Here is a 12103-nt window from a genome sequence, read left to right as displayed (position 1 = left end):
TGACTCCGCTCAGTAATCTTGCACCCTGCCTGTTAAAATATGCAAGTCTGATTTTGCACCAGCCATTAGCTGCTGACCCGCGCCCCCGTACAACCAACAACTCTTTTTTCACACACCGCGCCTGGCATCGCGCCCGAGGTCTGTTGCAGATGAAACAAAATGGACAGCGAACCAATGAAGGAGATTTTGTTTAATATATTCGTTCTTATGGGATGTGGATGTCACTGGCTGGACCCAGCATTTATTGCCCATCCCTAACTACCCTCCAATTCAGAGGGTATTTGAAAGTCAACCACATTGCCCTGGGTCTGGAGTCACTTCGGCCAGATCCTAACCTAAATGGACATTAGTGAACCAGATGGGTTTTTATGACAATCAACAATGGTTTCATGGTCATCATTAGACTTTTAAATCCAAAATTTTATTGACTTCAAATTTCACCATCCGCTACGGCGGGATTTGAACTGGAGTCCCCAGAGCATTACTCTGGGAGTGTGGATTGTTAGTTCAGTGGTAATACCACTGGACTTTAGTCAGAGAAGTAAGTTGTAAATGAAGGCACTAAAAGGAAGAGAAGGAGGTTGAGGGGCAAAGGGATTTACTGAGAGAACATCTTTGTGTTGCAAAAATACTTGCCCAATGGGAAAATTAGCATTAGCATGCTCTGACCTGCCTGATATCTCAAAGGCAGAGAATGGAGACCTGTGACGGATCAGACCACCTCCCCAAGTTTATGATGACTAATCTAACTAGCACACTCGCCCTGCAGGAGGTTCAGAGTGCCTCACTGTAATACAGTTTCTCTGACAGGGTCTTGGTGTTGTAATGGAAACAAGAATGCACTCTGAGATTACAGCTGGATATGTGCTTGGAGTAACTGAAGCTATAGTTATTCCCGAGCTGCCTATTAACCTGCAAGAAAATCCAAAACCATACTCTGGGAGTGTAGAGTACAAATGCTGCCTATGGTGCAGGTCTAAATACAAGCAACAACAGTCCAGAGGCCCATTATGAGCCAGGTTGAAAGAACAAGCAACATATTTATAGTGGTTCTACATCATCTTGGCCTACTCCACAAGCTTAATGTTTCAAACCGTTCCTACTTCATTGCAATATTAATGTAAGTTACTAATAATTAAACTTAAAACTGAGAGTCAACCACATTGCTGTGGCTCTGGAGTCACATCCAGGCCAGAACAGGTAAGGATGGCAGATTTCCTTCCCTAAAGGGCATTAGTAAACCAGATGGGTTTTTCCAACAATTGACAATGGTTTCATGGCCATCACCAGATTCTTGTCCTTAATGAAATTAAATTCCATCATCTACCGTGACAGGATTTGAAGCTGGGTCACTGGAACATTAGCTGAGTTTCTTGATTAACAGTCTAAGCACTAATACCACTAGGCCCTCGCACCACGCACCACCCCGCCCCCCCTCCTTAGGTTGATCGACTGCACAAGCATTGCCAGCTGATTTGAAGTACTTCAAACTCTAACAAGTGACAGATGTACCAGGTTGACATTATTGTGCTAGAATATACAAAAATAATAGAGGAGTATCGATTAGCATGCTTCTAGAAGAACCCAAACTCTATTCCTTTATACAACAAAAGCAGAAAATGCTGGAAAATCTCAGCAGGTCTGACAGTGTCTGTGGAAAGAGAATAGAGCCAACGTTTTGAGTCAGGATAATGCTTCTTCAGAACTATTCCTTTATATCCCTGCACAGATTTGACCAGATCCCTGCATTTTACAGATGAAGCAAAATTAGGTGATTCTGGTTTGGAAGGCATGATGAGGTTGGCCAATTAAATTATTTTTTGCGCTGAAAGATTCAATTTTCAGAGGAAATCAAGACTGAAGAAGGTTGATAAGGAAAACCAGACAGAATTTTTCTACCCAGCAAGTTGTAGCAAGACTCACAAATCAGAATAGCACTTTTCATAGACTCTGGAAGTCCCAGAGCGCTTTACAGCCGATGAGGTACCTCGGAAGTGTAGCAAAGTAGGAAATGCATCAGACCACTTGGACACAGCAAGATCTCTCAGGCAGCAACATTATAACTGGTTGAGGGATAAATATTGGTCAGGGACAGAGGAGAATTCACCTGCTGTTCTATAAAATAGTGCCACTGAATTGTTGAATTTGTTTAGTTTTTATTATTGCCACAAGTAGGCTTACATTAGCACTGCAATGAAGTTACTGTGAAAATCCTCTAGTCACCACACTCTGGCGTCTGTTCAGGTACACTGAGGGAGAATTTAGCATGGCCAAAACACCTAACCAGCACATCTTTCGGACTGTGGGAGGAAGCCCACACAGATAGGTGCAAATTCTGCACAATCATCCAAACTGGGCATCGAACCCGAGTTGCTGGTGTTGTGGGGCAGCAGTGTGGTTAGGATCCACAGTGTTTAAGACCCACCTTAGAAGCCAGAGAGGGCATTGACTTAGAAACTCTTTTGAAGTGCGTTATTGCCACTTGAACCCGGCAGCAATCCCTCAGCTCTGCACCAGGCAGGTTGGCCTGCTCAGTTTTCTGGGTTAGGTTCAAGTCCACAATCTCCCCGGCTTAGACAAGAGAGCTACCTACTGAGTCACAGCTGACAGCTCTATGTTACACAACGCACTTGACAGAGAACAGCGCTTCCAAAGCACAAAGTGAACGATTAAGCCCGAGCGTGGAAGCTCAGTGAAGCAGTTAGCGCCACTAGGAATCTCCTCAGGGATCCTTCCACTTCACTGACCGAATGAGTGAAGTCTGGGCGGATTAAGCCCCTGACAATGCTCCATTGCAGAGTGAACTCATATGTCTGACATGAACGCATCCCATTCTCCCGGGGTATACTAGGTTACAATCACTGTTATATATTCTGGTCTTATTTTTACGGAAATCGATTTGATACAATTTTTCACTTTATTAAAAATTTGTATGAACTTCTTATTTGCAAATCGTTGTTCACTGTTGCGACGTCAGCTTTTCCCCATAAAAATTTTAACCTAGCTTCTCCTAGTTACGATTGAGGTGGTCTATCCATACAAACCCCAGGGGAATGGTGCAATTAGGTTCATTTACAATGGAAAAGGCCTGTGTAAGCAATGCAAAACACCATTTGCCACTGCCTTCAGCATTATAGACCAGCTCCCTTGTGCTGCAATCAGCTCTACACTGCACACTCTTGCCTATATTGCTTTTATGCGTGTAATATTACGATCCCCTCTCCCTCACTGTACTCAACATTACAATCCATAATCCCTATACAATATTGAGGAGTATTTCTTTAAATTGTTTTGATTCATTCATGGGACGTGGGCGTTGCTGGCTGGGCCAGCATTTATTGCCCATTCCTAGTTGCCTGAGGGCAGTTGAGAGTCAACCACATTGTGTGGCTCTGGAGTCACATGTAGGCCAGACCAGGTAAGGATGGCAGATTTTCTTCCCGAAAAGACATTAGTGAACCAGATGGGTTTTCCAACAATCGTCAATGGTTTCATGGTTACCATTATACTTACAATTCCAGATTTTTATTGATTTCAAATTGCACCATCTGTCACGGTGGGATTGGACCCCGGGTCCCCAAAGCGTTACCCGGGTCTCCGGATTACTAGTCCAGTGACAATACCACCACATCTATGCCACCACCTCCCCATTGTCTCTTCATGATTCTGGCTCTTAAACATTGCTTTTGTCATCCAAGCTCACTTTAGAAAGGAAACGTACATGCAATAGAACAGGCTTCCAGAGTCAATTCGTAGGGTGAACATGATTCAATGCGGAGTGACACAGATACATAAGGGGAGGTGGTGACCTAGTGGTATTGTCACTAGCCTATTAATCCAGAAACTCAGCTAATGCTCTGGGGACCTGGGTTCAAATCCTGCCACAGCATCTGGTGAAATTTGAATTCAATAAAAAAAATTCTGGAATTAAGAATCTACTGATGACCATGAAATGATTGTTGAAAAATTTCATCTAGTTTGCTATGCCTTTTAGGGAATGAAATCTATAGTCCTTACCTGGTCTGGCCTACGTCAGAGCCACGTGATTGATTCTTAACTGCCCTCCAAGGGCAACTAGGGGTTGGGCAATAAATGATGGGTGGCCAGCCCCACCCATGTCCCATGAACGAATAAAAAAAACATTGTTCAGAATTACGCACTTTGTTTGTTGGGTTTCGGATGAACCCAATGTGTATGAAATTGTAAGCAATCAGTCCTTCACTACAGCTGCCACTATATTGGCATATCCATCACTCATAATGACAAAAAAAGTGGCATGTTCTCAGAGTTTTCATTTGCACTACTTTCATTATGATGAGAGGGCTTTGATTTCATCATCACTGCGCTCTGATGTCCAGCACAATAAACACTTCCTCAATCTGAATCCATAGGCACAGCTTGATGTGCTTTCACAGAGAGGCCATGCTGAGGTTGGCAATGAGGAAAGGTACTGGATTGCGGTTACCTGGCATTTAGGAATGAGGGTGCAGTTCAGATTATATGGGACTGAGGCAGGGAGGAGGGGCTGAGATCACCAGGATCAGACAGAGGGAGATTGAGGCTGCTGAGCATGAGGTAGAAACGAGGAGTTGAGGTCATTGGACACAGTAAGAAGTCTCACAACACCAGGTTAAAGTCCAACTGGTTTATTCAGTAACACAAGCTTTTGGAGCACTACTCCTTCATCAGGTGATCTTCATCTGGTGTTTAACTGGTGTTGTGAGACTTCGTATTGTGCCTACCCCAGTCCAACCCCAGCATCTCCACACCGAAGTTTTTTGAGGATGAGATAGGGAGGATGGGTTAAGACTGCTTGGGATGAGGTAGGGAGGAGAAGTTAAGGTTGCCGGGGGTGAGGTAGGGATGGGTTGAAATTATTGGAGTCGGGGTGGGAATCACCTGGGGCTGGGGTGGGTGGGGGTTGTTGACAGGAAGGATTAAGGATATTGTGAAAAGATGGCAAAATGGGTTTGATTCATGAGACGGGATAATAATTGGATCAAAACAAGTGGTTTGATCCTAAACCATCTTAAGAGATAGTGAGCAGTAATTCATTTGCAGATCTGTGAATCGCAAGTAAGAAACACAAAAGCTTGAATTTGACAAAGGGACAGTTTTTTCCTCATGCTAGATAAAGAAATAGTTAGCAATAAAAAAATGATGATTTTACTCCCTGGCATCAAAGACTCAATTGCTGATTTAGACCACACATATCATGGTGATATGTTTTAGTTGGCCAAATATTTGCCTGTGTGGTTGATCTATGTAGGAACCGTTATTCCCTTGGGAATTCTGTGCTGACAAAGATTTATTTCACTACTAGAAGCAAATAATTACTTAAAAGGCAGACCTTACTGAACCTCCAAAACATCAGCCCAAGAAAAACAGGGCTCATTAGCTCCAACTGATCTATTTGCTTCAGGCGAGAGATTGTTCTAAGATTTCCTCCATTGAAGTAGCACCTTTAGGCCACAAGGTCAAGTGGAGGTCACTCTTGACAAATTTGCTTCCAGAGGTATTTATTGCCAATTTTACCCACAGAGTTATTTTGGCAGAGAAAGTTTAGGCTAACACGCTGATACTAAAAAAGCAGATGGTGAAAGGTACATCAGATTGTTTATTTATTAGTGTCACAAGCCAGCTTACATTTACATTGCAATGAAGTTACTGTGAAAATCCCCTAGTTGCCATACTCCAGCACTTCTCTGACACTAAGGGAGAATTTGGCATGGGCAATGCACCTAACCAGCACATCTTTTGGACTGTGGGAGGAAACCAGAGCACCAGAGGAAACCTACACAAACATGGGGAGAATATGCAGATTGCGCACAGACAGTGACCCAAGCTGGGAATTGAACCCAGGTCTCTGACACTGTGAGGCAGCAGTGCTAACCAATGAGTCACTGTGCTGTCCAAGTTATATCACCAAAAGCAGGAAACGCTGGTCTCAGGAGTTACAATTCCTGCAATTCCCACGTCATAAAATGTAAGTTAGGGTCAATTTAAGCTTTGATTAATAAAATGCATCAGACACTTCAGCAAAATGATAAGAACCCAGTGCCATCTATCTGTGCAATAGCAGACCTTTTTTTATTGAATTTAAATTCCACCATCTGCTATGGTGGGATTCAAACCCAGGTCCCCGAACATTATCTGAGCTTCTAGGTTAATAGTCTAGCAATAGTACCATTCCACCATCACCTCCCCACAGACAGCTGCAAGTTTCGATTGCCATTATCTCAGAATGGCAAACTCTGAGGCTGGCATGTCCTCAGACTGACACACTTTTAGACTGGTTCTCCCTCATTGGTACACTCTCGGTATGGTACACTCCCTACAGATTGTTACATGCTCAAAGTGATGCACTCTCATCATTACTAACTCCCAGTAGCATGCACTCATTGCAAGATCTCAAATTTGATCCTCTCATTGGTACGATTTATGTACTTTTGGGCTGGTGTCCTCTCAGACTAATACAATCTCATTGGCACATTATCTCAGATTGCTTCTCCCTTGCTTTAGTTAGCTCACTCTTGCCGATGCACATTGATACACAGGTTTTATATTCACACTGGTGCCTCCCAGACTGACGCAGACTCCTGGTTTAGTGGCAGTTCAGTTTGATTTCTCATCACTTCACTCTCAGAACATTACACTCATTGATATAGTCCCAGATGATAAGTCTGCCAGAGTCCATTTGTATACTCAGATTATTATGCTCTCATTAGTACACTCTCAAACTTATACCATTTCAGATTGCCAAAATCTGCATACTTGTTCAGACACGGTCAGATTGACCTATCCACCAATTGTTCAACTCTCTGACTGGATAATTCCACTTTGGTTAATTCTCACTAGTACACACACATTGGTCCAAATGCAAACTGTTAAAATTAGATTGGCTTACCCTCAGATTGATGTGCTCTCAGATTCGCATACTCTCAAATTGGTACATCATCAGATTGATATACTCTTAGGTTGGTACATGTTCAGATTGGTACACTGTCAAACTGGCACACTCTCAGATTGGTACAAGCTCAGATTGGTACACTCTCAAATTGGTACATTCTCAGATTGGTACATGCTTAGATTGGTACACTTTCAAATTGGTACACCTTCAGGTTGATATACTCTTAGATTGGTACACTTTTAGAATGGGTCACTCTCATTGATACATTGTCAAACTGTTTAGATTTTGGATTGGAGCACTTTCAATGATGCATACTCAGATCGGTGCACTCTCATTGGCGCAAACTAAGATTGGATCACTCTCTGATTATTACACTGAAAAGCTAATACATTCCAACTGGTACATTCATAAATTGCTACATGTGACATGTGTGCAATTTCAGTGGAATATTCTCAGGATTGTGTGGGATAGATTGGTACACCTTCACACTGGAACATTCAAAATCAAACAGTTTCAGATTCATAGGGTTGGATTTTCTGGCTGTGCTCACTCCAAAACTGGAAAATCCCACCCGAGATCAATGGATCTTTCATGGTCCAGTTCCCGTGGTGGACAGAACAGGAAAATTCCCCCATAAACTCTTAGGTTAGTACATGCTCAGATTGGTACATTCTCTAATTGGCATGTTCTAATACTGGTACACTATGAGATTGGTGCACTCTCAAGTTGTTACACATTCAATTTGATACATCCTGTCTGTATATACATCTCAGATTGGTACACTCTCGAATTCTTGTACTCTCACATTGGTTCACTCTCAGATGTTCAGCCTAGAATGGTTTACTCTGATTGGTACGATCGCTGACTGTTACATTCTCATTGTCATATGTTGTAACTGATGTACTCTAAGTATGACACTCTCTGATTGGAACATTCTCAGATTGGTACACTCCCGGATTAGTGCGCTCTCAGATTGGTACCGTTTTAGATTGGTACACTCTCAGATGTTCACATTTGGATGGTTTACTCTGATTGGTATACTCTCACACTGTTAAATTCTCATTGTCACATGTTGTAACTGGTGTACGGTCAGTACGGTACACTCTCAGACTGGCACACTCTCAGATCGGTACATTCTTAGTATGGTATACTGTCAGTATGATACACTCTCAGATTGGTACACTCAGATTGATACGCTCAGATTGGTACACTCCCAGATTGGTACACTCTCAGCTTGATGCACTCAGATTTGGGCACTCTCAGATTGGTACACTCCCAGATTGATACACTCTCAGATTGATACATTCTCAGATTCATGCACTCCCAGATTGGTACACTCTCAGCTTGGTACACCCTCCAATTGGTACACTCTCAGATTGATATACCCTCAGATTGGTGTACTCGCAGATTGGTACACTCTCAGCTTGGTACACCCTTAGATTGGTACACTCTCAGATTGATATACCCTCAGATTGGTGTACTCTCAGATTTGTAAACTCTCAGATTGGGACAACTTCAGATTGGTACACATGCAGACTGGTACACTCTTCAATTGGTACACTCCCAGTTTGGTATACTCTCAGATTGGTATGCTCACAAACTGGTACACTCTCAGATTGGAACACTCCCAGACTGGTACACTGTGAACTTGGGTCATTCTCAAATTGGCACACTCAGAGCTTGGTGATTGCTTGGCCCCTCTCGAAGTGTCACACTGTAAAATTAGTGAAGTTTCACTGGCACATTATCAGATCGTTGTCCGACAGCTTGGTTCACTCAGATTTGAACACTTTTAGATTGGGAAAATTTGATTGATATGTTTTCAGTTTGATACATTCTTATTGATACATGTCAGATTGTTAGTCATTAGTACACCCTCAGATTGGTACACTCTCATCCTGATATATTGCAAGACTGGGTAAGATTATATGTTTGCCTTCTGAATGGTGAACTCATATTAGTTCTGTGTCATTATAACACTCATTATCACACACACAGTTTAATGCACCCTTAAATTGGAATACCCTTGGATTGGTACAATCCTGGATTGGTATACGCTTTGATTGTACATTCTCATTAGTATGTTCATTGAAACACCCTCAATGCTTGAACTGTCAGGTGGCTGCCACCTCAATTGCGCACACTCAGAATACTGGGTTCTAATTGATACACCTTCAGATTGTTACATTGTCATATGGTGTATACCCAATGGAACAATTGTACTTGTGCTCTCGCTGTCAGATGGAACAATCTCAGATTGTTCCAATTTTACTGGCATACTCTCATATTGCAACACTGCCTGGCTGGCACACCCTCACTGTGTGCATTCTCAGACAGGCACACTATCAGACTGGTCAACTGTTGGATTGGCACACTCACACTGAGATTGAAGTAAATGCAAATTGATGTCTGCTCAGATTGGTGCATCCCCACTGGCACACTCAGAATCTTACAATCACAAATTGTACACTCTCAATGGTATACTCAGATGTGCGTATTCCTACATTGATCTGTCCTAGCAGATGGATACACTCGGGTAGCTATCCTCACTGGTAAACAAGCAGATTGTTATGTTCCAATTTTGCGTACTTTCATTGGTACGTTCTCAGGTGGTTCCTATGGTGACAGTCATTGATAGAGTGTCAGATTTGTGCATCCTCTAGTAACACACGCCTGGGCTGGTGCACCCTCAGACTGGCTTACTCTCACTGATAACCCCTCTGGTTTTTATACTTCATGCCACAGTCTGTGTAATACGCAATGTGATTATCACAGTCTCGGAGACACGCTGCGGGATTGTTACACTCCCATTTTGATACACTTTCAGATCGTTACACTACAAAATGAGTCCACTCTCAGATTGTTGCATTCACATGGACATCTTCCACCCATTCGGCAAACTGGATAGCCTCCACGCTACAGAAACACATGGCGCACACACACTGCCACAAACAAATTGGGGCACTCGGAGACTGGTGCATCATGATTGGCCCATATTCATTGGCAGACTCCCCTTGCTCCACTCTGATTGGTGAATATTCATTAGTGAAAACTTTGATTGTTAGAATGTTGCAGTCTCATTGGCTCATTCACAGATTGGTCCTCGGTCTGGTGCACACTCATTGGTACACTCTCAGCATGGTACACATGATGTCCAGATGACCAACAACCTGTCTTAGTCCCACCATACTATATCAAGAAAGCCCACCAATGTTTTACTTTCTCATGAGGCTAAGGAAGTTTGGTATGTCTGCTATAACTCTCACCAACTTTTACAGATGCACCATAGAAAGCATTCTTTCTGGTTGTATCACAGCTTGGTATGGCTCCTGCTCTGACCAAGACCACAAGAAACTGCAAAGGATTGTGAATGTAGCCCAATCCATCTCTCAAACCAGCCTCCCACCCACTGACACTGTGTACACTTCCTGCTACCTTGGAAAAGCAGCCAACACAATTAAGGAATCCACGCACCCCAGACACACTCTCTTCCACTTTCTTCCATTGGGAAAAAGACACAAAAGTCTGAGTTCACGTATCAACTGACTTAAGAGCTTCTTCTCTGCTGCCATCAGACTTTTGAATGAATTTACCTCACATTAAGTTGACCTTTCTCTACACCCTAGCTATGTAAGTAATACTACGTTTTGCATTCTTTCCTTTCCTTCTCTATGAATGGTATGCTTTGTCTGTGTAGCGTGCAAGAAACAATATTTTCATTGTATACTAATACATGTGGCAATAATAAATCAAATCAAATTAGATTGTTAAACTCATTGGCACTGTCAAATTTTTGCCCTGCCAACATTTGCCCTCTTAAATGGTGCACCTTCCAGTTGGTACACCATCAGGCTGATGCACTCTCATTGTGGTGCATTCTGGCATTACTACACTCTGATTGTCAGGCTGAAAAATTGCTGCATCCTCACTGAAAAGTATACTCACTGCTCATCTCTCAATTGGTTGCAACCTCAAATGGTTACATTGCCAGATTACTGCACTCAGAAATTGTTTCATTTTCACTGATCCTCTCAGATTAGTACACTGCCAGATTAGTACACTTTCAGATTAGTATACTCTTGGATTAGTACACTCTTGGATTGTTGCACTGTTATTGACCCGATCACAAATTGACTCCCATTGGCATATTCCCAGATTGTTACACAGTACACCCGCACATTGGTACACACTGTGAGCTAACTGGTATACTTTTAGACTTGTTTGTACACAATTGGTGTACTCGCATTGGGCTAGCCTCAAATCAATCTGCCAGATTGGTGTCTTTAGACACTCTCAGATTAGTATGCATGGAATAGCTCACCCTTATTGATCCACTTTATAATTGGTTCAATCTCATTGGTATATTCTTAGATCTGTTAACTCTCATTCTGATCTCTGGAATTTGTGCACACTGGTTTGGAGAACTATCACTGGCATACTACCAACAGATTGGTGTACCCTGTCTGATACATGTTGATTGGTATATTTGTTGTTTGGTACACTCTCTGATTGGTTCACTCTGATTGGTACATATTCTAATTGGTATGCTTGCTGATTGGTATATCACTGAACAGTATACTTTCTGACTGTACACTTTCTAATCACATTCTCTGATTGATACAACCTCTGATTGGTTCACTCTTTGACTGGTACATGTTCTGATTACACTTGCTGATTGATACACTGGTTCACTTGCTGACTGACACATGTTCTGATTTGTACACTCACTATTTGTTACACTCGCAGATTGGTACACTCACTGATTGGCACCCTCGCAGGTTGGTTACACTTGCTGATTTTTTCTCTCACTGATTGGTACACTTGCTGGTACAGTTTCATATTGTCAATTCCCAAACTGGTACACTCTCAGAGTGATACATTATCGTGGTTACACTCTTATGTTGCATGTGTTGATTGATATAAGATCGGAATATGACACTCTCAGATCAATATTGGGCCTGATTAATTTCTTCACATTGATATCATCAGCATGTTACATTGGAACCCTCGTGGACAGTTATTCTGCCACTTTGGTACACACACGGATTAGCTCAGACTGTTACACTCTTAGATCAAGGCGCTTGTGCTAGTACACTCATTTTGGTGTGAGAATGGTGCACTTCCAAATTGTTACACTGCAAGATCGACATACCTCATTGTTATATTCTCAGATTGTCACACTTTCAGAAACTT

At 42.4% G+C, this 12103-nt stretch overlaps 1 protein-coding gene across 1 annotated transcript in view; it reads right to left on the bottom strand.

Annotated features, from left to right (window-relative positions):
- LOC145361800 (glutamate receptor ionotropic, NMDA 2B-like) overlaps window positions 1-12103 on the bottom strand; it is a 255399-nt gene that overhangs the window by 46299 nt on the left and 196997 nt on the right. The gene's annotated exons all lie outside the window — the stretch shown is intronic.

The sequence above is a fragment of the Carcharhinus amblyrhynchos genome, chromosome 35, assembly GCF_965287045.1.
Source record: "Carcharhinus amblyrhynchos chromosome 35, sCarAmb.v2.hapA, whole genome shotgun sequence".
Lineage (NCBI taxonomy): Eukaryota > Metazoa > Chordata > Chondrichthyes > Carcharhiniformes > Carcharhinidae > Carcharhinus > Carcharhinus amblyrhynchos.
Note: the sequence above shows the minus strand (reverse complement) of the source record. Positions and strands in the feature narration are given on the sequence as shown.